The 25,714-nt window shown below is 47.8% G+C and overlaps 1 long non-coding RNA gene across 1 annotated transcript; it reads left to right on the forward strand.

Moving 5' to 3' along the window:
• The first annotated feature begins 20,955 nt into the window (after positions 1-20,955).
• LOC128140249 (uncharacterized) lies at positions 20,956-23,607 on the forward strand. Its single transcript, XR_008234667.1, has 2 exons — positions 20,956-21,051; positions 22,418-23,607. It is a non-coding gene; the product is annotated as an uncharacterized LOC128140249 (long non-coding RNA).
• Positions 23,608-25,714: the final 2,107 nt, after the last annotated feature.

Raw genomic sequence — 25,714 nt, forward strand, 5'->3', positions numbered from 1 at the left:
CTGGGGCCGCGCGGGCTCAGAGCATCGGGGCAGGCTGCGGGGAGGTGCGGGCGGCGAAGGGCGCAGCGGCGGCGGTGGGCGGCGCGGGGCTGGGCTGGGCTGGGCCGGGCCGGGCGCGGAGGAGGAGGGGGCGGGCAGGGCCGGCCCGGGCCCCGCGCTGCGCCAGTGAGGAGCGGCGGCGCGGCCCGGCCCCCTCGGCCGGCGGGGTCAGCTGAGCGCTCAGCTGGGAGGGGGCCGGCGCCTCACGTGTGGCCGCTGGGTGCGGGGCGAGGCGGGAGCCCGGCCCCGCCCCCGGGGCGACCACCACCACCACCACCACCCCCCCCCCGGTGAGCTCCCCCCAGCCCCCGGTTTCACGCCAAGGCCGAGCGCCGCCGGCGCGCATCGGGAAAAAACGGCCAAAGACGAGCCCGGCGGCACGGCCGCGCGTTTATGGGCATACCGCGGCTTGGGGGGGGGGGGTCTGCACGGAACTTTTTGTCAGTGCTTGAGTCCTCTCCCTGTCCCAATGGGTTCGTAGTCTAAACCCAGGACTTTTCCAGTTACGCAGTTCGAACCCTCCTATTAATTAAGAAGCGCGCGGCCGGGCGGGCCAGAAGGATAGCACACGGATCATTAAGCGCGTTTCGAGCAAGTTTTACAACTTCAAAAACCCCGACGCCCGCGGGCAGCGCCGGCAGGCTGGACGGGGGGCCGCGCGGAGGCACCGCGCCTCCGCTGCCTTCCCTCCCACCCGGGCAGGCCCGAACCCCGCCGGCCAAGCACCGGGACGCAGCACCGCGGTCTCCGCCGGGGAGCGGGGGAAACGTCCCGGTCCCTCGCCGTGCCCCGGGGAGGGCGGCGGGCGGGCGGCGTTAGGACCAGCGCGGCCCCGCCGCGGTGTTGCCCGGCGCTGCCCCTGCCCCAGCCCCACTGGCGGCCGCCGGGGGGCGCCAGAGAGCAGCCGCCCGGCGCGGGGCGGGCCGCGGGGTCGCTCCCCTCACGGCGCGGCCGCGGGTGACGGGACCGGGCCTCGGCCACGGCAGCCCCCGCCAGCGCGGCGTGGGGCACGGCTCACCTCCGGGGTGAGGTCCGGGGTCTCCTGCAAACCTCGGGTGGCCCTGGAGGCTCGTCAGGAGCGGCCGTCCAGGGGACAGGGCCCGTGGCGGCCCAGGCCTTAGCGGCAGGCCTGGCGTTGGGACGGCCACGGAGATGCTCAGCGGCGGCCCCTCGGATCGGGAGCCAGGCCGCAGCCGTGGGGGAGCAGAGAGGGGGAAACTGGGGGTTGAGCCCACGCATTTAGAATTTAAGGTTCCACAGAGGCCTTCGTCCTATGTGTCTGAGCGCTGTGGGGAGACGGGAAGGGTACAGCTCCAGGTGGAGGGACTCCACGGAGCTCAGAGGTTCCTTTACCTCTTGTAGGCTTCCTCCAGCCAGGGCTTTTAAGTGATCCCATGGAGCTGAACCTTACGAGACTACTCGGTTTGCCGCTCAGCGGTAATGATACCTTTTAAAAAATCAGCTTTGACAGGCATAAGTACCATCCTTGCGCTGCTGTGTGCACATGCGGTGTTGTAAGAAACACCTGCAGGGCAAAGTGATGTCGTTTCAGTACTGCACCCTCCTAACACTTCTGCAGTGGATTCCGAACTTCCAGGTAATGAGCAGTCGGTTTTGCGTACAACCATGGGTGTTTTGTGTTTATGGTTTTGTTTTTTTAAAATTTCTTTTGAAGAAAAAGCAACGACTGCGACATTAATAGAAATCACCAGGAGTTTCTGTATGAAATGAATTGCTTCTGCCCGCAGCAGTCAGATATACACAGAAGAGGCGCAGGTGCTATAGTCTCCTTTTGTTTCTTTAAGCTTTCTCATCAGAACACTGACAAAGCCCAGCTTGACTTAGCTTATGAGATGTGACAACAGGATAGCCCATGGCAGTGCGGCTGTGGACTACTGGTATTTCTGTTGTCCTGTGCTCACTGGAGCCTCGAGAAAAGAAATAATCAAAGCAAGACTCAAACTCAGGTCTCTTGCGTAAGTACCGAGAAGCCCCACACAAGAACTCACGGACAACTTCATCTTTCAAAGTGAAGTATAGGCAGTTTAGACATAGGAAGAAATTCACTCCTGCGCGGCAGCTGTCGACTGTTCTAGTACAGTCACAGACTCACCATAACAGCCCCTAAGGAATTTCCCTGGTGAAATGGGGGGATCTTCTGGCAGGTGCAGAAATGACATACCCAGCTCAGCGCCACCTTCCTCATCGGGGCTCTTGCCACGGGGAATGCATCAGGGGAGTTTTGGTAGTGAAATGGTGCTACCAGAGGTAATTCCTGTGCCTTAGAGGAGGTTGGTGCAACTCGGAGCAGCCGTTGCAGCTTCTCTAAGCTGAGTGTGAGATGAAGTGGTTTCTGGTGAGCCCGCCACACTCAGAAATGAAAGCCTCTTTTGCACTTCAGCTGCAATCTCGGTGCTCACACTCCCTTCAAAGACCAAGTAGCACCGATGTGGTCCAGACTGGGGACTGCCTAGCTCTAGCGCTACAGAACCCAGCTTATCCTATGCAGTAAACTCTTTATTTTCAATCCTACAGCTGTCAGTCCTTTGAATGACAATTTTGGTGCCCATAAGCATGGATGTCTTAGGATCCACTTGTGCACCTTTATTACCATTATCCAGATTCACATACTGTGTGTGCAGTACATGGAAAGGGTTCCTCGTTGAATATTCTCACACTAGATTCTGATCATTTTAAATCATTCAGGCACAAAGGGTCAAGATGTGTTAGCAATCCCCGAGTAAAAGACACTGCAGAAAAAATCTCAGTCTACAAATTACTAACACTGCTCAAGTTGATTGTTCAAAGATGTCAGACTTCCCAGCATGAATTCGCTGAAGAGCTGTGAGTAAGTGTTGTGGTCTCTTTACTAGACACATTTTTTTCATGCCAAACATGCTTACCCCAAGCTCATAATAAAGAATACTGCTTCAAAAACCAACTGTGTTTCAGGAGGAGGTTAGTGGAAACTTGTTCTGCAATTAAGCATTTCATACTATAGCAGCTCTAGAGAGATGTTCAGCAAACGCTCTCCCCCCACACACATCCTGCCCCTTATTAAACTCTTGCATCACTCCACTAAAATTCCGCACATACATTTTCTTTCCCGCTTTGCCAGTGGCTGATAACAGAAACTTATTACAGTATATAATGCCTTAGTCACTTTTCTTGACCTTTATTGCTGTGCTAAGTTCATACTCCAACTTACGTTAAGAGAACTTCCTGAATAAACTAGTGTTTGCATATGACTAATTAGGGCAAATGCACAGGCTGATGAGTCAGCAAGCAGCTTGATGAGGACAGTGGTGGGGATGCAGCAGCAGAACAAATCAACGTGAAGATGTGAGATATGCTCCTACCTGTGGCTTCAGATCTGTCTGCTGATGGGTCAGATCTCACCATGATGGGCTCTGTATGCATTAACTCTCCAGACCCAAATGCATCCCCATCGATAATGATTGGCAAAACTTCTGCTGACTTCAGTGGGAAGAAGATCAGGGGCTTAATTGTCTCAGGCATCTTCCCTCTGAAGAACACTTGCCATTTCTGTGCATGGACCTACCAGGTGGAGGGTGTTAAAGAGAAGTAAGGACTCCCTCCATTTATCTGGCTTGAGTTGGCAGCTCACACCACGTGGGATGTCACTGTAAAAACCCACCCACAGCACTGGCTTTCCTGGGCTTTTGCTTCGTAGTACAGCCCCTTACATTTAGGGAATTAATATTCATTGATTCAATAAATAAGCACGGTGCTATAATGAAGGGTACATACCAGTCTATCGATGTTTGACCACAAAACCTGCTTTACCCGCAGCACCCCTGTGGGAGCGTTTACTTGAAAGAGAAGTGGCACAAGGTCTCTAACACTGTGCAGACCTGTGGCTCTGCTACACAGGCTGCCAACGATCTAATGCTCGTTACTACGACTTACTATGCCTAACACCACCAGAACCTGAGATCTCTGGTAGTCATTTCACAATAGAAAGGCGAATTGAAATTTGAATCGAATTCAAACCAAAACATTGGTAGTGAAAGCCTAATGCTGCTGTTTCTCAAATATGAAATATTGTCTGAAACAGGGTACGTGATGGAAGACACAATCTCTCTTTGGCAACTGTTCTTTCCTCTGGTCTTTTCTAACCTTAGCACTTCTCCTCTCCTTCTTGTGCCAAGATCTTATTTATTTTTCTTTTTTGCATTTGCACAATCCACATTTTTTGAACTATGACCGTATCTTAAAGCCTGCTTGACTCAGTGCACATTTAGATATTTAGAAATACTCTCTTGACCGTGATTTCTGCACGGAGGAGTACACTGATGTGGGTAACAAATTCTGCAGTATAATAAAAGCACTATGTCCAATTCGGTGTAATTAGATTTGGGGGAAGGATTTTCTACCCATGAAAGGAATTTACCAGATGAAAGCGTAAGGCAAGCAGGCGCTCAGCAGGCTACGCTGTACAGTTTCACCATTCGGCTGCATCCTGCCAACCCCAGGCCACTCCTGAGCAGATATTGCCAATTGTACGGTGGTTTTCCTGATGTGGACAAAAAGCAGGACGGAATTTTAAAATTGTCCTTACAGAAAAGATGGGTTTGTGGTCAAAGCCCTGAACGAAGGCTCAGGGAGCCAAGGTTTGGTTCCAGGCTTCCTGTTGGACTCTACACAAATCACTTAGAGAAAGGCTTTCGGATTTCAGTCCTGCAATCCTTTGCCACAGTGCTGAGCGGAGGAGTTCACTGCGTGCCGGGTGTGGAGTCCGGCTCCCCATGCAGTGCACCGGGAGATCTGGGGACCTGAGCAGGAGCCTCAGAAACCAGCTGCGGAGGAAGCGACTGAGATAACCACAATGGAAACACTGAAAGAAAGGAGCGCTGCTTGGACCTATGGCCTTGCCAAAGCCAGGTCCGGTTTTTGGCCTTCAAGATACTCCTCTGTGCTCAGGATCCTCAGCTGGTAACTCTGCCCTGCAGCTAGGCATGGCGGTGGGACTCAGAAAGCGTAGCCAAAGTCGGGGGGGTAAAGTGCTCTCTTGGAGGTCAGAGGTGCTTGTTCAACCTCTGTCCTGTCCAGGTCAGACCAGGGTTTGGCACCCACTTGGGCAAAGCTTCATTTCTTCTCTCTGCTGGGAGCTGTTTCACTTTAGCCCCTTAACTGCTGTTTACAGAGAGACACTTGGGGACATGGGGGAGCTGGGTTTAAATCCTCTCTCCAAACCAGGCAAAAGAGAGATTTGGGCACAGGTTTGCCCCACTCAGCTTTTGGAGGGTGCAGGAGTGCCTAAAGAGCGGGTTTGGTGCTCCTCGGCTCGGTCCCGAGTACTCTTGAGCATACCAAGCGCTGTTTTCGTGGCCATCGGTCTTACTGTGTAAGATGGAGACACAAACTCTTCCATCTCCTCCCCCTCGCCTCTGCTCACACACTCCGAGCACGACTTTCTCGTGAGGCCGCGGTGACCAGCGCAGCGCGGTCTGTCGTCACACCGGTAAGCAGGCCACCGGCTGGTTTTGCTTGTGACCAACAAAGTGTTTTTAACCTACATCTCTGGAGCCCGCAAGACACTCCCAATATGCCAATCAGCCCGTAACACCTCATACCTACCAGGCTAGTTTTACTTTCTTCTTTGCCCAGCTTCCCTTTTGAAGGTACTATAAACACAAGTGAAATGCTTTGAGGACACGTAAGGGAAACCAGACGAGCAGTCAGCAGATGCAGCGTGAACTGTGCGACAGTCTTTGCATAAGTTATAACCTAGAGCAGAGGGAAAATGCGTTTCTCAGAAGGAGACGTGGTTTCAATTTCATGCAGATTTCTGACTCCTACAGCTAGTTATGATCCGCAGGAATGTTCTGAAAGAGGTTTCTTTTTCCTTTTTTTGATCCTTTTCATCCCTTCTACCAAGCCCTTTGTTATTTTACAGCCTGGACCGCAAGTTTCTCACGCGGAGCAAGAAAGATTCGGAAATAAATCAAAAGATGAAATTGATTGGGCTTCAGCTGTAATTAAAATGTAAAGGGGGCCAAACTATTTTACCTGATCCAAAATTGAGAACTGTTTAAAATGCTGGGGTTTTTTTCCTGTTTTGGCATTAAAACACACTTTCTTTCCAATGATACAGTTTCTTAAGTGTTTCTACTTAACATTTCCCCAACTTGGATCTAGCTAAAACACAAAGGGCTTGAGGTTTTATTTGTTTGTTTGTTTGTTTGTTTTCCCCCAACACACTAGAAAATGCAGTGCAAGCTTTAATGACTATGTCTGTTTTAACATGCCTTTTGGAGGACTGTAGGCATTTATGGGGGAATGAGGTAATTAATATATTACTTAGGCATGCAAAGACAAGTTGGAAGCAGCTGTCTTTCTTCTCTTGATATGGCAACACAATCGTTAAAACAATGGCTTCTTATATCTTTTTTTTTCCTCTCTGTGTTCACAGACCACTCAAGTTGCTTGCATAAGTCAAAGCTTTAAGAGCTCACCATATTTTCAGGACCAGTGATTTCTCTCTCAAACACGCTGTTCTCTCTTACTTATTTGAAGTAGCAAAATGAAATTCAGTATCACAATCCCTTTAAGGAAATGCTGGTATTCAAGTAAACTCAAGAGCTCCCATGTTCTCATTTCAGCCTCTAAAAAATGACTTTTAGAGTACATCCATCTCTCTTCCAGACTCAGTTTTTCCACCTAGTAAGCCAGAACCACAGCCTTCACAGACGCGGTGAGAAGATGTGAGTTCAGCTGATCCAGCCAGCTGTGAGAGGTGTCAGGTACCCCAGAGTCTGGGATCCAGAAGCAGATGAAGGAAGGATCAGGTCGCATCGCTTCCTGCCTCGCAGAAAGCAGGTGGGTAGGTGAGGGGGGGATGCCTAAACCGGTGCTTCTAAATTGCAGGGTCAAGGAACCGATCATTGCTCTAGGCAGAAATAAGCACTTTGCCAGCTTGATAACAACAGAGCTGAGACACAGATTACAGTTCCTTTAATTTTCTTCCAGTTAATTAAATGATCAATTGCAATATTGGCTTTCAGCCATGGCAATGCCAGCCGAAATGAGTTCTCCAGTTTATTAGAGGCTAATCAATAGGCAACATTTGCAGCAGTGATATGGGTTTTTATTTTAAAGCCAAATATCAAAATGCAGAGGCAAAATACTGCTGTTATTCACAGCAAATTGAGATCTTGCCCTGCCCCCCAAAAATCCCAGTGAAGGGAAGAATGGCACAAGTAGTTACAGCTTTAGCTTGAGCTGTGTTTTCACTTCTCTGCTCTACCATAGACTTCCTGCATGACCACAGACAAAACACTTAGGTCCAGATACGCAAAGATACTCAGGCAACTGAGATAAAAATCAGTTGGACTTAGATACATAAATAGTTTGTGGATCTGGTTCTTTGGAAGGGAGACTGAGTTCTCCACTTACGAATGGGGTAATAGGAACTTCCCAGCAGAACTGCAACAACTCCAGTCAGGGAAGACAAAGGCCAAGTAAGAGCTGAGGAAAGGCAGCGACTGAACAGCTCCAGGGTATTTGACCACAAAGCAGCATCTGAGCGCTCTGCCTGGTGTCTTCTCCTTAGTGCTACCCACCTCGGCCAGCAGTAACAGAGACCGACATCCCCTTTGATCGCTTTCCAGCTGTTTCTTGGTTCAAACTCTTCACTCCCAAGGACTTTAGCTAGCGACACTGCGGAGTGCAGGAAGGGTGAAGTGAGAGGCGGTGAAACAAGGACCACCAGTGCTGGGTTGTCAGGCCACTTTGGCAGGTGGGAAAATTAAAAAAAAAAAAAAAAAATAGTTGAGGCATAGAATGGGCTGGGGGCATTCCTGTACTGTTAATGAAGAATTTGGCGAGCCTGGCAGGTTAAGGTAGGAGCTAATAAGCACAGCATTTCAGAGACCAGGAAAACCCTGGGTTCGTATGTCAAAAGATGTCAATGCAGAATGGAAGGAGTTTGCAAGGAACTGAGTAAGCAAAATTCAGAACCATAATGACAAAGTTGGTGCATCAAACCTCTCTTTGCTATCTGAGATCACGTTAAGTAAAGTAATGAAACTGTTTATCAATAAGAGGCAACTTATGAGCGTGGGAAACAAAGATCTCGTAGGAACTGGATCTAGATAAGAATGACCACAGACCTCACCATTTTCAGAACCAAATGAAAATTTGTTTATGCTGCCAGCTTTTGCTCGGTGCAAGCCTTTAGTACATATAGGTATTCATGCACCCAACAAAGAGAGATACACACAAGCTAATCAAGTTTTCTTTTTCCTATTGTCTTAGAAAGGAGAGAAAAACTTAGTTCATGGATGTAATTTTCATTTTCAGACAGCTGAGAAGCCCTCAGTTCATCATGAACAAAATACCTCACCAAAAAACAGGACAGCAAGGTCAGATACCAGTTAAATTTCATCACTATTTCATGGCTGCTGCCTTTATTAAATAAAAAATAATGCAAGAAGACTATAGCAATAGCATCTCTACTACTCATTTGTATTACTAGAACTGTTACGCAAAACTGAGAGAAGATGGTACTGCCCGCAATCTCCCCCAGGTAAAAGCAAGCGTAGGCCTGAGTACAGCAGCTTGTGGATTATTGATAGGATGAGCAGCTGAACATTAAACCATCTTGTCCCAAAGCAGCAGCGAAAGCAATCTAATTGGCAGAGTAGAGCATGGTGTCTGGAGAAGGAAGAATCCATTCTGGTGTAACAGGAACACTTTTGCAGGGTTTTAAATTGATTTAAGCTTGAAAACAAACAAACAAAAATCAACCCCTTAGGCACCGAGATCCATAGGAGACATAATCGAGGTGAACTGGGCCAGGAATTCATGAACCAAAGAGTCTCAGTAGCTGTTAGAGGCATATGTATCACTATAACTGATTTATTGGGCAGGAACGCATGCCTGGCTCACCTGGTACTCTCAGTCTGACATGTCTGGAGCACCGCACCCTCACCCATGTGCCAAGCATCCCTAAGGCTCAGGCAGACGGAAAAAGGCCTGCGAGTGGTAGAGCTGGGGGGAAAGAAACACCTCAGTGACATCTCAGGCTCCTCTATAGCCAGCCTCGCTGACTGAGCAATGCCTCTGACGTTGCATCGTGGTGCGATCTTGCTTCCCCGCAGGTATATGCAGAGGAGGGGGCAGAGGAGAGCCCATGCGAGGTGCCCCCAGTGCATCAGGCTGCAGGCAAGGCAGCGACAGGCAGGCTGCTCCCACTGTGTGGCTTCTCAGTGGAAAATTGGAAATGTAGAAACATAGCCACAATAATAAAACCCAACAGAAGACACCCCCTCCTCCCTCAAAATACAGACACGCAGGCTCGGCTCAACCCAAAGGTCAGCTCATTGCCAGTCCATTGACTTCTTCGAGATCACGTAGGCAGCCGGTTCGCTTCTCAGGGATACATCCCAAGTTTCCAAATTTACAGATCTATGTGGTAACCACTAATCTTCCTGGCAGGGATTTTTTACAGACAAAAAGTCCCTCACATGTTTTTACCCCATCAAGACAAGACAAGTATCTTGCATCATACGACTTCTATTATTTTTCCCTGCAAAGCAAACTCGTCTTAAAAAATGGGCTGAAAATTACTTAAACGAGCTGAAAACTACTCAGGAGCAATGTTTATTCTGCAAAACATAGTTATCTCATGTCCAGGAGCCGTCATTAATTTGAAAAGTTTCCGCATGACCTCAGAGTTTCTGCAGCATGTGTGAGCGTCCTGCAGCCTCTGCTGCATATGATGGTGAAGAAATTGCTACTGCAGCCCCATGGAAAGAGTAATAAAGTTCTGTCTGTCGTGTCTGAGACAGCGCAACCAGTTTATTTTTTAAAATCAATTATAAAACTGCACATCTCAGTGCAAGTACTTAATTGGTGCGTATGCATGCTCACCTAAAAAATGCTGCTAAGCAGAGGTAGCTGCTGGTCACAGGGTTATGGCCTGTGTCAGACACAGGTATGCTTCCTGAGATTGGATGTGGCCAGCTTTGAAGTGCTAGGTGTCAGTGAAATCAGGCCAAGCTCTTGCAGGCTCATAGGAGGAGTATGAGGAAAATATAATTTCCTGGAGTTAGCTAACACATCTGACCAGAGAAAGTCAATCTCATCGATTAGTATCTCTTCTTCTGTTGGCTCTCTCTAATCTCTCCTGCTTGGGCGACTCCTCCCAAACGCCTCATTGCTAAACAGCAATTAAAGCTTAAATACATTAGCAACTCCGTATTATAAACTCGCTTGCAAACCACATGGTGCTGCCAAGCCTGGCCGTGACAGTGGGACTCTGCCTCATTGCTGGCTGCTTTCCCGTGCCAGGAATATCGATCAGTCACTCTGAAACGACGTCAGAGTTCACGGCCCGTTATAATATGATTTTGACCTTTACAAAGTGACTGCAGCATCTGCGGGGCGTGCGGTTTCAGATGGGGCTGGGTTCAGGTGACCGTCCCTGTCCCCTGCTCCCAGGCAGCTCCTGCCCCAGCAACCGCTTTCTTCTCCGCTTGACCAGGCCAGAAGTTGTCCTTTCTCCTTTCGGATAACGGGAAGCATTTGTAGTCCATCATACGTGCGATGGCGTATTGCAACTCTCCGGTTAGCGCTTGCTGCAGCACCCGTGCAGACACTCGATGTGCTGCCCGCAGAGCCCGGCAGGGCAGGGAAACCCAGGGCTTTCCCTTTCAATATTCAGCTTATCACCAGGAATATAGGGACCAGCCATGGAAACCTGTGTCTCCATTTACCTCGCTGAGTCTGCAGCAGTTTTGAGTGGAGTTTTTATGAAGGTGAGGCAAAGGGGGTTTTGATGGGAAACCATCGTCTGTGGTGCCTGGGGAGGGACCTAGGTGTGATAACCCCTGCAGAGCGGGGACTCCCTCGAGTTGAGGGGATGCACATGGAAGAGGGGAGGATGGGCAGCAAGAAGGCTCTGACTGTAATCCCTCCCCTACACAAATCATCTCTGCTCTCCCAAGTCACCTCGATGACATTTTGCTGTGGCAGGTCATAAGCAGCGGTTCCCCAGGTACGAAACGGGACACTTCTCCAAAGCACGTTGAGTTTGACTCAGTTTGCTAACGCTGCTGAGCGCGTGAGCTTCCAGACAAGCTGCTCTGTTCCATTTCTTCTGCATATCAGCATGGCCAAGTGCATTTCCCCTGTGATGAAACCAGGAGATAAGGAGTTATTTTAAAGTCCTGGAGACTTGTGTGAGAGCAGGGTGAGGGCCTCCTTGCTTGTTTACACACCGTTTTGGTGGAAAAGCAAAGAGGTGAGCCTGGGAAGAGGGAGGCTTTGCCAGGGCATCCTCCTGAGCTGTCCTTGGAGGTCCCCGAGCTCCTAAACCACAGAGGGGATGGGTAAAAGGATGGAGGTGGCCGGAGAGCACAGGGATGGTAAACACATGACTCAGGCATGAAGTGGTTTCAGCAGAGGGATGGTAATGCACAAGCAATAAAATGGGAGCTACCAGCACAACATTTCCTGCTAACCACATACCAGACTCGCTCAGTTTTCCAAGGAGAAGACACCAGGGAGAGGAGGGAGGGATCTGCTGAGAAGCCATGGCTCGGTCCATGCCAAAACTTTACCCTAGACATAAAAGATGAGAAATTCCCATCACAACCCAGAGGAGTCTGGGTACATGAGAGCTGCAGCAGGCAATAAAAAATAAATTGGGGGCAGAAGCGGGAGCAGCACTGGAGAGACGCAGGTGAAAGCCCACAGACTGGCAGAGGTCTGGGCAGCGCTGGGGAAGCGACCCACCAGTCCTGCGCAGAGCCCAAGCCTGAGCTGGGGCTTTCCCGGGTGGGCTCTGCTAATTTTTTCCTCTCTAGAAAAGAGAATTTGCATTGGGGCAGGTGTCCGGAGCTGCTCGCTGTGTGCTGCTGGTTTTGGAGCAGCGCTGCCTTCGCTGCCATCAGAAAAGTTGCAGGTTGCTTTAATAAATGCTTTCTGCAAGCAGCCTTTTAATGGGATCTTTTGCCTCTGGAGGATGTGACGTGTGGTAACAGTCTGTCTGCAGAAACACTTGCCCGTCTGTCTGCAGAAATAGGCCAAACACGGAGTTTTCTCCTTACTCACACCAAAAAAAAAAAGGTGTTTTTTTTAACTTAAAAACTCACGTGCTTTCGCAGAGCGCAGACATGGCACTGTCAGCCGCTGGGGGAGAGTTTTTCTCTCCGTCACACGGAGCGGGATCTGCTGCCAGGCTGCCATATAGTAGCTGCTCTGAGTGCCTCTGTTTATACTCGTGGAATATATTTTATGCTTCCCAACGCTTGGATTTACTGAAGTCCCGCACTTACGGAAAGCCACCGGATATTAAAAAAAGGCACTAGGATTAAAACCGTAAAAACATACAATATTAATAGTGGCACTGATTTTTAAAAGAGTTAACATACGTAGAAAATAGAGCTGACCGCATTTCATAACTGCTTAAAAGATGAATGGTATTTTCTGGCAAAATACTGCTCCCTGTGACAGGTGGGGAGGGAGCAGCTGGGGCAGGGGGACTCAATGACATAAAAGTGTCTTCCTGTGTATTTTGGAACATGATTTATTTGTGTTCATTGAAATGACAGCTTTTCTGGTAATTTCTTCCTTTCCCAGCAAAGAAGCCTTAATCTCCTTACTAGAAATTGTACTATTTATGCAGAAAATCCTGCCTCTGAGATTGCTTGAGATCACGAGTTATGTAACCCAAACAGATGGAGTTGGAACTTTTATTTTTGAATGTCAATTCCTATTATAATCCCAACAGGCTGCAATCGTTTATCAGCTCATTTGCAACATAGAAAAAATAGACTGAGGATTTTAACTATGCATTTAATATACACTTACCTAGGAACACTTACGCCAGTGACAAGACTGTCGCTAAATACCAATAATAACGCTTATTAAGGACTTTCCTCATTCTTATGAACAGAAGGACTCTGTGTGATACACATAATAATATGTACATGATATTATGACCGTCACCCTGCAAAGACATGTATATGGTTCTGTTTACACATTGGATAGATGTGGTTATCTGCAGCGCTGGTATGAAGTTAGATCTGAGAGTACCTGGGAGATCAAACTGGTGAATAAGCAGGAAGGAGGAGCTAGAGGAGAGCTGGAGAGAAGCAGGCCAGGGCAGGGCAATAGGTGTGAAGAACCTGATTAATGCTGCCCAATTCAACTCTTGAGTAATATTAAGTCTTATAGTGATGAATCATCCATCCAGCTCCCAGCTGATCACATGCACACACTGTAAAAGCCAATATATAACATACAATACCTAGTTTTAAAATTCACATTAGCTTAATAGTCCATCTGCTAACATGGTCAGGCAGATAAAGGCTAAATTACATTTGCAGAGATTTTATACTTTTTTGTTACTAATGTGCCTGTTCTTATTTCACGTGAGTTTAAGCTAAGGTGAATCAAGAGCACAGAAAAAAGCTGGAAGAAGAGGATGAAAAGAGAAGGGAGGGAAAGGTAGCAAGCAAAAGTTATTCCAAAATAAAATGAATATAAATGGAATATCTAGGAGTTCTTAAAACTGAAGGGGGCTTGATCAGATGAATTTGGGAGGAAGAAGAGAAAGAAAGAATAATTTGAACCCAAATCTAATTTTCTATCAAGCTGAAGTTCAACCAAGGCTAAAAAAAGCCACCAAGTTTAAATATGGTCTTAGTCCAACCACATTATATATTTTTATTCCATTCCGTGGGAATTCCCCATGTGACACACTTGCATATTTGGGCCCAAAGCATAATCTAAGGCTCAAACCACGGCAAGGAGCTTTGCTAGAGGAAGAGCTTTCAAGAAAACCTCAGAAAGCTGAAGCAGAGCTCCTGGTATGACGCAGTACTTTCTGCAAAAGCAAAACCAAAACAGAGGCATGATGTGGTCGCCAAGGCTGGGTTCGGGGGTCTGTGCATGGAGCTTGACCCCCGTCGACCTGGCTGTGTGTTGTGTTTAGCTGTTACTGCACAACCACCGCTTCGTTCCAGCACGCTGCCGCCTTATGCTGGGGTTTGCCAGCAAGGGCTGTAAGGTGGCTGGAACGGGCTCTGGTCCGGGGAACGTAACGGAGACCCCAACACCTGGTCTGTCTCCAGCGCTCTCTGCTACCCTTCCACACATTCATGGTGGCAGTTTTTCCTCTTTTTTGGGGCCGTTGTGGTGCTTGCCCACTGGGTTGTCATTCCCAAGGGCACGTCTGAGTGGGATGCTGTCAGTGAGAGCTCACCTCCGTGCTGCCACTGGGGATGATGGCAACAGCCCAGCTCCCATCACAAGACAAAACCTTATGTTTTGATCCCACCTTTCATTTTGCTAGAACCTGAACAGTTCCTCTGGCGAGTGCTTTCAGGGGACCAACCTAGAAAATTGAACCTGAGAGCTGCTTGCAGCCAAGCGCTGCACCATCAGCTGTTTTCAGGTCTCACCACCGACAACAGATCTTCCACTAAAAATATTTCTAAAAGTGGGACAATAAAAACCAAGTCAGCAGGAGTTAAATGTTTAAATCCAGATGTGGTTATGGCCTCTAAATTCCCTCATCCCCTCAAAAAAAATGGAACCATTTTTTTCCTCTCATATTTAAGACTGCAGAGGGAACAAGAGATTTTAATGAAGCATCAAGTGATGGAAGTTGTTACAAAGATGGTCTGACAGTAGAAGCAATGCAACGTTTCAAAGACAGCCCCAATTTTAGCCAGGGACTTGCCACTTCTTATACGCAATGCTATGCAATGCCTTGACCTCCTTTCTTCTGGACTGGGGGCTTTACCTACTTGGTACTACCAACATGAGAAAAATTATAATGGGTTTTTAATTCTTTCTGGATCTTGGCCAGTGATTAATTTAGTCAGAATCTTTTCTATTAGCCAAAACTTCAAAGATCCCTTCTTTTTTTTTTTTTTTTTTTTTTTTCACTTCACAAGGAAAGAAATGAGCTTCTGCTCCTGCTTGTAAATATATGTAAATGTTTAACTGAGCAGGATTTTGCTCAGGCTTATAAAGTGTGCTTTCTTTAGAATAGCTTTTCCCTGGATGATGTAATTTACTTGACTGGGTATTTTCTACTCTTGCACAACTGTGTTAGTCGATCTAAGCAGATTAATCTAAGCACCAACCTGGCACTCGCTTTGCCAAACAGTTATTCAGTGCCCTGCAGAAAAGGATTGTTATTTTAGGGAGGCAAAAGGATCACTTTTCTGTGCCTGAGATGACTTTCAGATGGATGTTAGTCTGTTTGTGTGTAAATAGGTCTAAAAGCCCCAAGGACCGATGGGCTGGACGAGCCAGATACTGTATTAGCAGTTACGTAACAGAAGCAGCTCTGAGAGGAGAAAAAAATGCTGGTTTTCCCCATTGTTACAATGACAGTCCACAGTCAGATGATTTAAAGGGCGTAGAGATGATTTTTAAAGGGAGAATCCACAGTACTGCCTATGCTTCCTAAATTTTCAGCCCTACAGAGCTCTTGATATGATAGTCTGGATTTGTAGGGGATGAGGGGAAGAAGAGGGAGAGGAGAAATAAGGAGGTTTATTTTTAGTAGAAATGATTCTCAGACAGGGGAAAGGTGATAGACTGATGGCTTTCAGGGAACATTTTTTTTTTTAAAACTAAAGCACAGACTGCGGGAAGCAGATTCAAGTCATCTCCATAACATGCTCCAAAATGCTTCAACATCACTCGGTCAGTCTGCCCTTAAGGGTGAGATAATTACAGCTGTGCTGTCTGAATGAGAGATTTTTTTGGTTCACTGATCAAAAATTTATTTTAAATCAACTTGAAATGAAAATTTGACTCCTTGTTTTGTTAGGGTTTTGGTGAAGTCGACATCTTCCCCTTTTTTACTCAAAATTATTAATGTAATTCAGGCAATATTCAAGAAAACACAATTTTTCATTAGGACTAAGGAGATTTTAGAGAAAAAAATCGTCATGAATAATTTTGCTATTGTAAAAGTACCTCCTAAATTCAGCTCAGGTTCTTGATCACCCCAAAACTGCAGGCTCCTGCAGTGAAATTTCTTCCTGGGCTCCTAGTGATCTCTGAATTAATATTCAATTCCTCAATATTTCTGCCTATTAAAGACATAAATTCGGTACATCCAATCACATCTCCCTCTTGTGGCTACTTCTCAGGACTAAAACAACCTTCTATTTACTCGGCATTATATGGGATTATATAGGTTTCTTCTTTCACTAGCACTTTGTTGTCCAGCCTGAAGCCCTGCTGATGACAGTACCTGGGTGTTCGAGAGCCTACACCACCATTTCTTGCCTTGTGCTTCCCAACAAGATGCCACCAACTGCACCTCTGGGCTTGGGGACGTCGACATCAAACTGCAGGGTCCTGCCAGCCCCACGCCAACCAGCTCATCCTTCAGACAAGTCAAGAGAGATGTTAGTAAAGAAAACGCTTCTGTATCTGCATGGTGGGCAGCGAACAAATCCACTAACTAGACAATGCTGATGAAACATGGGCTTTATAGGAAGTTTTGCCCTCCAGAGCCCTTGCAGAGATTTCCCCCTAAATTACAGCATTTTGCTGCTCCCCACTTGGGTTTTACAAATAGCTGCTTTTATAACTACATTTATCCTCCTGCTAGCGGTTTCACAGCAAATGATATTTCATTTTGACGAGAAAGCTTTTGAGCAGAAGCCAAATCGCTCCAGGCAAAGCAGATTTTGTTTTTCTACAGTTTAATCAGTAGGAAATTAAGAGGCCAATATTGTGCTGCCACAGACATGGAGGCGAGCAGCCGCCTTTGCTTGGGTGAGTTTTTCGTCTCCCTCACTCTGCGGGACATAACTGGGAGTCAAAAGTCACACTGTCTAACATAAATCTGACAGTCCCAATCCTCAGCCCATGTAAATCAGTGTCGCTCCATCGGGAACAGATTTACAGCCTTCATCAGTCGGCAGGTAGACAGCATCCATCACAGAACAGTCCATGATCAGCCAACCTCTCTAATTTGTTAAAAAGTCAATTTTACCTTTTAAGAGGAAATCGAGGACATAATACAAATTCCTGTTTGTGTCCTTGCCTCAAGAGGAAGGCAGCTCCTAAGTGGCTTCTGGGAGCTGGTCAGACAGTACAAAAAGCCACTGGAATTATATATATCATTTTTCACGCTGTCTGAAAGGGTCAAGGCTGGCTGCTCCAAGGGAAGGTGTTTCTAGGCAAACATTAATGTGACATTCTGTTTGCAAGGGGTGACTCAGCCACAGAAATATGTACCTTTTATCACACATTTCTAAATCTGTAAAAAACAAGTTTAGGGGACTTCAGTCTGCTTGTTCCACAGTGGAATTCAGCTCAAATTCTCCATCCAAAAGATGTTTATCTATCTCACATGTTTTGGCTAATGTCAAACTGTATAGACTAAATGCTTTCTGAGGGGTATGTACTTTATGTAGGAAGTACAATACCTGTGTTGCTTTAAAAATGACCCAGCATCGTTATCTAGGCGATGGTTTTCCAGCACGTGCCTGAAAGATGACAAGGCACCTGCAAATCCCACAAAGATTTGTCCCCATAAAGTCTCACTTTACAGCAAAAGACTTATTATACATCCAGTGCCCCATCCTCGGGAAAGAAAACTCCTCGCTGGGATCCCAGACTGTTTCCAGAAGAGTTTTATGTGGGTCGGTATGGAGAAACGCTGCCAGGAGCCGCTGGTCCCTGCGGCTGCAGGGCTTTAGCATTCGGACTTTCACATGGGGTCATCTGAGGTTAAAAGCAACAGGGGCTGCGTTGGCTCGGGCTCCTCCTGCCCTCTTCTAATCGGGATCAAACCGAAACTCATTTCAGTGCTGAGCCTGGCCCCCCTACTTCAGCCCGGGGGCAATTTCCCACCCGCTTCGCCAGGTTTTTAAGGGGAGTCATCTGCAAACTGCAGTAGGCTCTCGGTGCGGAGCGTGTTCGAGCAGGCTCAGCCTGCTGAGACCCGGCAGGCTGGAGCCAGGAGGGAGGCGAGCAGCCTGGAGATGCCCACGCTGGCCGGGCACAGGTCGGCTGCTAATAAACCCTGTTGAGATGAAGGGGCCGGGCTGTGGCAGTAAGCAAACCCAGCTGAGCTGCCTCCGACCCCAAACGGGCCAGCCCCTTGCTGCCAGCGGTCCCCCCTGCAGCATCCAGAGCCCACGGAGGGGATGATCCAGGCATGCGGTAGGGAAGGAGCATCTTCCGGCACTGCCGCAGCGTTAAGCGGCTTTCCTTGGAAGGCAGCCACCGATAGCTGGTCATAGGAGAGGAAAGGGGAGGGTGGTGGCATGGAAAACCCTGTCACCTTTCTCCAGGTTTCCTCATCTCGAGAGTCAGCACTTTATCATATCACTGGTGGAAACTATTTAAAGGCTCCTTAATTAGCCTGTGGTTTCAGGCAGTTCCTGTACGGACTGCTAGATGGGTCTGGGTGGTACCACAGGGTTCATTTTGTCAGATGGAAAAAGTTTTCATGTAACTCACAGCAAAACCTGTGTTTGCCTGTCTACCAGGCGGGCTGGGGGGGTGGCGAGTGGAGGTGAGAGGGGGAAGTCATGTCAGATAGGATTTGTTTGTGCGATGTCCTGATAGGAAGCGACAGGCTCTAGACGAGCTGGATTTCAGCAGGTCCCACCTCTGAAGCGCTTCTCCGCTCCAGACTCCTGGTGCCTGGTGCCATGGCTGGTGAGAGGAGGATGGGAATTGCTCCTTGGAGAACAGTCACTCAGCATCTGAATCAAACGTTCCATGTTTTGCCCACCACATCGTGCCACGTAGCTCACAGCCAGGGTAGCTGGGCTTTTCCTCTTTTTTTTTTTCAGCCTGAAGTCTCACCAAAGCCTTTTTCTGTAAGACCCACCCACCCCAGCATGAGCTGTGCCTTGGGTACCACCACCACAGCAGCTCCACCTCACCCCCCCACCTGCACCGGGGCTCCCGGCCACGGCGCTGGGGGACCGAGGGTTAGAAAAGGACCTTGCATCCATTTCATGCCAATAGTAGAGACTGAGTTAAAGCTTTTAATCACTTGCTAAAATTATTGTTAAATTAGGTAGTTAACTCTGCTGTTTACTCTGATGAGAAACCTGCTTTTCAGCTGGGACACCTAGCTGCTTGCCCCCCATGTTTGGGCCAAACCCCAAGCAAATCCAAGCTACGGTTCCCAACTTCGAAGGGGATCCAAGCCCAGAGGCTTGGGGACTTTTCCTTGCTGCTTGCCTTCTCGAGGGTGTGCCCCCCATTCCTTATTCTACCCCCTCCATCTGTCGCTCACACGACTGTAGGGATGGCTCCAGAGCTGGCTGATCCTGCCTGTAGCAGGGCTCCCACCTCCTCCCTCTCCCAGCCCCCAGCACACCTCCCTCCCGCCCCCCCCCAAATCCTTCAGCTGGCATTAATATGTATCACGCAGCTTGGGGCTTTTCCTTAAGCACAGCGGTGCCCCTGCATACATGTACCTCTGCTGTTATGCATAAAAAAGCAGTTGAATAGAAGTATGTGCACACATGTGAATATGGTCATATATTACGGGGAAACGTTTCTCGCACAAGTGTCCGGAAAGAGTGATCTGGGACCGCCTGTTGCTGATTTTTGCTGATTTTTCTCGTCTTTACTCCCACACATGTGGGGGAGGCTTTTACAGGCAATAACAACTGGAAATAGATTTCTGAAGAAGTTTAAATTAAGAATATTTTCCTCTGGTTAGGCAGACATTTGACAGTGTAATTCTTAAATATACTTTATTGCTATTAAATTTAATACCCATGAAGGATTACATATCTGCTCCATTGCAAGTCTGGCAGGATTAGGAGAGTAGTGTCTGCTTAGTGTTTTTAAGACATCAAACACTAACAAAGCTCTGAGCCAGAAACCTTTTCTAAGGGCTGCAAAATGCCAAGGGTCTGGGGAATTGCATCGTGCCAGGAAATCTGATGGCGTGCCCTTTGAGGAGCTCCGCATTTCAGCTGCTGAAGCACACGGTGATAGAGACGCAGCCGCTGCAGAAATCCTCTCTGCACCCAAATACTCCAAATTCTGCTCCCTGGCAGCATAAAACCGCTGGCTTCAACCCAGGCAGACGGCTGGGGGAGCAGGAGCTCGCACCCCTTCTCCGCTGGATAAAGAATTCCAGGATTTGGGATTTAAATAGTGTTTGCAATATTCACATCGCAAGTAATTGTGATGATCTCCCTCTTCCTCAGATAGACAAGTGGAATGAAAGTCAGTTCCCCTAGTCCTGAAACTGTGGATTTGTAGCGGGGATGTTAAATCCTCGTCAGAGCAGGAGGTGCAGTCCGGGATGGGATGAGCCAGGCTGGCTCGGACCCTCCTGGCACGGCGAGGAGATTGGCACAAGGCCCTCCGAGGGATCTGCCTCTTTAAAGGGATCCTGAGTTTCTCAAAAGAGGTTGAAAGTCAATATTGTTTGCTCTAATTAATGGCCTCTCCAGCTCAGGCACCAGCCTTAGGCAAATCCACCCCAAAAATCCCCTGGAATAAACACCACCACTTTGATGATAGCGTATGAGGTGACTTGCCTTGTGTTACAGTAAATTGGCATGTGGGAAGAGCAAACCAGCCTCGCCGCTTCCCCGCTCCCTCCGGAAAGCTCCGGCGCAGGCATGGGATCCTCCACCCTCCATATCCACTGTGCCCTGCGAGTCGGAGCCAGTCATTGCCAGGCTCTGAAGTGCCCATAAGCACCACGTATAGGTACAACGCAGGGGCAGGGAAGCGTATTCTTGATTCAGCTGCTATTAGGGTGACTCTGGTATCTATAAAGATGGATTAGCTCTGGATATTTCCAGGCGTTAAGGGTTTGGCACTGGAACCCATAGGAAAAAAAAAAACACTTGAGCTACAGCAATGTTGGGTTTGTTTTTTTTTTTTTAAATATTAATATTATTATTGTGTTTTCCTTTTTACAGCTAATGAGTATTTGCCCCCGGGGAAGGGAGCATGCATGGTAGGAAGGCTGTGGGTGCTGGAGGCACCTTCACAGGCAGAGCCGATCTGCAGAAGGTGAATGAGAGCGAAGCAGTGCCTCCCGACAGGTACCAGATAGACACGGAGAGGATTCGCCCATCTCCAGCAAGATGTGATGGTCAGGAAACCCCAGAAAGCTCATCTTCTGCTACAATGGGGAAAGAAGAGATTAGAAAACAAAAATTACTCTAAGCGTTGCCTTCAAAACTCCGGCAGCAGATTTAAATGTAATCTCCAATTACTTCTTCACCTCCACAGCTCGGCTCAAATTCCTCATAACTGTTTCCTTTACATCAAAGACACAGAAACTTGAAAAAAAAATAATCAAAGCAGCAAACAAATCATGAAGGAAAAAGGGCTTCTTAAAGCAGCGAGCGAGCCAGGTCTCTCTTCATTTGCCTAAGGAGAGCCCAAAGACAGAGCCTTGCAGTTGCTTACTAAAAGATGGGGCACACGGGAAGGCTCTTGGCTAAATCCTCCGCCCCAAAACCCACAGCCAGGTTCAGGCGAGCCTAGTTTAAAGCCGTGCTTCCAAACCGAGCTGCTTGCACTGAAAAAGAGCTGGGGGCACAGGAGAAACGCCGGCTAGCCCTGGAGGCAGCAAGGCAGAGTGTTTGCCGGGGGCTGGGAAAGGGGTCTGCCAGGGGCTTCCAGTGGCCAAAGCTCACCTGCAATTACCCTAATTAGCCTGATGGGAAACGATTTTTCATGAACAGGGTCCAGAGTGGGGGCTGTCACCGTATCACCGCTTTAGTGATACTGGTCTGAATCATCAGCTCGAAATGAGTTAGCAGCATCAGCCAAGAATAAATATTTCCATCCTGGGCTCAGATTTGTCGTCATGGGAGGCTGATGTGTGCGCGGGAGGACCCATGGGCACGCGATATGGGGCACAGCAGCTTTTCACAGATGGCCTGGTGGGAAGCAGACCTCTGAGCTACACTCAGAATTTGTGGGTATTTCATTACCCAGCCCGCCGTAGTAAATGCTGTACAGTGTATACGCACCCAACACAAGACTGATTGCTCTGGCAGTGACCGGTGCACTCCTGGGAAGTTTCCTTTGCATTAAGTGCTTTTGACACTAATGTTGGTGCCTAAGCAAACACATTAGGATGACTAAAACACCCGGGCTGCTAGGAATGACAGAGCACACACACTGGAAACGCAGCGGCAGATCCAGAGCAAGAGAAAAGCAACATGCTTTTGTTTTTAAGGCTGGCCCTTGATCTCTCCTGCCTTTGCATGGCTCGGTTTGGTAAGGTGCCTATGGGTGAGCCGATACTTCCTTGCGACACTTCATTGCTATTTATGAAACAGACCTAAATATTCTGCATTAAAAAGTCGCGTGCATGGATTATGCTCATGTGAAGAGTAATTGGAGTTGATTGTGCTCTTTACAGATACGGGAAGTAAACCCACAGCCTGCGCTCGGTAGAATTACAATGTTGTAAGGACAGCTGAAATAAGAAGAAATTCAGGTTCGTTGCTCATACTACTTGGTGCTGCCGCACAGCGCTAAAGATTTTGTTGCACAGATATGCAGCCCAGATATTCCTATTTGGGAGAACCTGAGGTTCAGCGGATTATAAAGGATGTGTGGGAGTATTAGGCAGTTCTCCATGCTGAAGATGAAAAAGACTCTCATAGAAATACTTAATGGCCTTTGAAACAAGAATAAAGCACGCGGGATATTTTTAGAAGCCCGCCTGCACTTGCCAACACCTGCATCTGCTGATGGCAGAGGCTCCCGAGTGTTGACACCCAGCACCTCTCGTTGCCACATATCGCTCCGGAGATTTATACAAGATTATCTGCTGCAGCCAGAAGAAAAGGGGGAGTGTGAAACGCACGTGCTTGGCTGAAGCAGGGAGCCTACCCCAACTAAAGCATCCCCGACAAATCACCTCTGAAAAACTTCATGGATCTCAGTTCCCCTTCTGCAAACCGAGAACCTGTTTGTGCTTCAAAGATGCCACTCTGGATCACTGAAGGTTGCATCGTGGGAATATCCCGTGGTGCACGAGAAGGACCGAGATGGGACTTGCCCAGCAAGACTTTGACAGCTCCCTCCTTTGCCCATCTCTTCTCTTGGTTAAGAACATGTTATCTCCAACTATGCCATCTGTTTTGGACTTCTTTCTGGAAAGATAAATGGTGGCTGCTGCCCAAAGACACCGGCACTAGTCAGTTATGGAAATGCTGAAGTGATGCAAGTTAAAATTTCTTTGGAACTCACACTTCAAAGCAGCATAAAAATACAGAGTGGTTCAATGTTTTGCATGTGTACCTACCACTCCAAAGAATGGTTAGAAGCAGGTTGATAAGTGGGGGTTTGTAATTATCCTGTGTGTTTTTCCTTTCACCCCATTTGCCATTAGTTTCCTTAAAAATAGACACACACACTGGAATGAAGCATTTTCCCATGAAAGACTACCAATGCCAGATTGTGTTAGGAAATTACTTGTTATTACTTGTTTGGTTTTTGATATTAAAAATTTGTAGTGTCTGAATTTTCCAGCAAGAGAAACTTAATCTTATTGTAAGTATTATTGCCAGTAATAACATTTCTGAAGGAACCAGTAATGGAAAACATGTTTCTCAGAACTGTTCTCAGGACAAGAAATTCGCTAGGAAAATCCAAAACTAAAGAAAAAAAAAAACCCTGAAAATTGAAACCGATGGGTCAGGGTAGAGGGATGGCTGGAACTGCCATTCAAGAGTGGTACGTGGGAATTTAACATGCCGCTGCTGCTCATAAGAGGGTTTTTATTCCTTCACCGGCACAGCTAACTTGTGCTTTAGGTTACAAAGGGTCATCTCACATGGGAATAACAACAGTATAAAATGATCAGTTTATAGGGATTGTGCCCTAGAAATCCATAAACCGCTATCCATCACCCCTCGGGCTCAGTGTGAAAGTCCAGGATGGTTTTCTCTTTGCACGGTCTCCTCTCCAGTCCTGAGCAGGGCTTTGGAGGAGAAGCCACCCCTCCATCCCAGTGCCTTCTGCTCCAGCCGGGTGGGCAGAGGTGGCCCTGCCGGCGGGGCTGCGGTGCAGGCACCTCTCCGGAAAGCTGACGGGACACGTCGTCAGCTTAGCCCTTAGGGGTGCTCTGGTGTTAGGGGTACAGCCAGGCACCTCTCTCGACATCCAGCCCCCGTGCAGGCTGGCTGGCTGCTCCCTGCTGTGGGGGGCATGAAGCCAGGCTCCTGTCCCCAGGACCTCCCCTTGCTTGCTAAGCATAGCTGCAGGGATGGGCTCTTTTCCTACCCAGAGCCATACATGGAAAATATATTTTGCTGACAGTGTCATATCTGTCAATTCTCCTATTAAAAGAGGAGACATGAGTTTTGTCTCTGCTAAGGCTTGTATCTGCAATAAAAGCCCTTCTATCAACAGAGGCACCAAGGAAACGAGCTGGCTAAAAATCAACTAAACTGTACAAGATCCTATCTACCATCTCGCAGCCTGTTGGATTATTGCCTGCTTGCGCTGAGGGCGTTCAGATGGAGCAGGGTCTGGGACTGGGGGTCAGGGAAGAAAGGAGCCACACCACCCTCGAGCCCTCTTCTGGGTTCGCCTTTACATCTGCCATCTTGCCGTGCTTTGTTCTCGCTGGGCTCCTTTCCATGGAGGGAGGACATCCCTCCTCTCCATCAGGGCATCCTCACACTGCACCCTGAAGATCCAGAGAAAGTTTGGGAAAAAGCTAGACAGGGACGGGAAAAAGAGAGGAAAAAAAAAGGGTACTTCAGCCCTACCAAGGACTGTGAAGAGCAGCATCAACTTGATAAACGCTATTCACTAGTAGCAGTAATGATTTGTTTGGGAAACAGATTAATTTGGAGCCAGTCTAACACAGATCTTTCTTTTCCCCTGTATTTATTGTTACTGCTCAGAGTCTTTTGCTGTGATCTAAGGGCATGTTGCAGAGCTGAGCACTGCAATAAGCATGGTAGTCTTGGATTATTCACTTACCGAGCCAACGGGGAGGATCTTTGTAACAGGAGGCCAAGGGCAATTCCAATCTCATTCTGAAAAGCCGCATTTCATTCAGGCATCCTTTGAGGATCAGAGTTTCTCCATCATTTGAAGCTATTGCCTTAATCTAAATTGTTGGTTCAATTGCTTTCCGTGAATTTAGCGCTTAAAGGGATTAGGGCAAAAAAGCTCTAATTTTCCTTCTGACCTTTTAACATCATCAGATGAAAGTTGGGACATCAGCAAAGGGATTTTAAGTCAAAAATTGATTTGTAGTGACTTATGTTTGTGAACCAAACACTGCCCCTGCCCTAATCCTCACTCCCTGTACGGAGCAGAGTCATCTGCTGTAGTTGTCTGGGTTTGGCTTTACATCGGCCTCGCCAACAGGACAGAACTTGCAAACAAGGCAAGAGAGCAGCGATCCAAATAGAAATCAGACGAAGCTGCTCTGCTTGAGCCCCAGCAAGTTCTCTAAATGGGCTGTTGCTGAAATCCTGACCTTGTTTGCTCTTGGGCTGCCTGAGCTGCTGCCTACCCTGTAGCCAAGATTAATTAATTCTCTTATTGATGTGTCGAGCAACTGCCATGAAATCATAAAACAAGCAGAAAGCTGTCGGCATCCTGTAAAACTTGAGGAGGAGACAGGGAACCAACACGTAGGGATTTACAGCGCGGCATAGCAAGCTAGCACAGCTATAATCTCAGGTTGTGT

This window comes from Harpia harpyja, chromosome 3 (assembly GCF_026419915.1).
Source record: "Harpia harpyja isolate bHarHar1 chromosome 3, bHarHar1 primary haplotype, whole genome shotgun sequence".
NCBI classification, from domain to species: Eukaryota; Metazoa; Chordata; class Aves; order Accipitriformes; family Accipitridae; genus Harpia; species Harpia harpyja.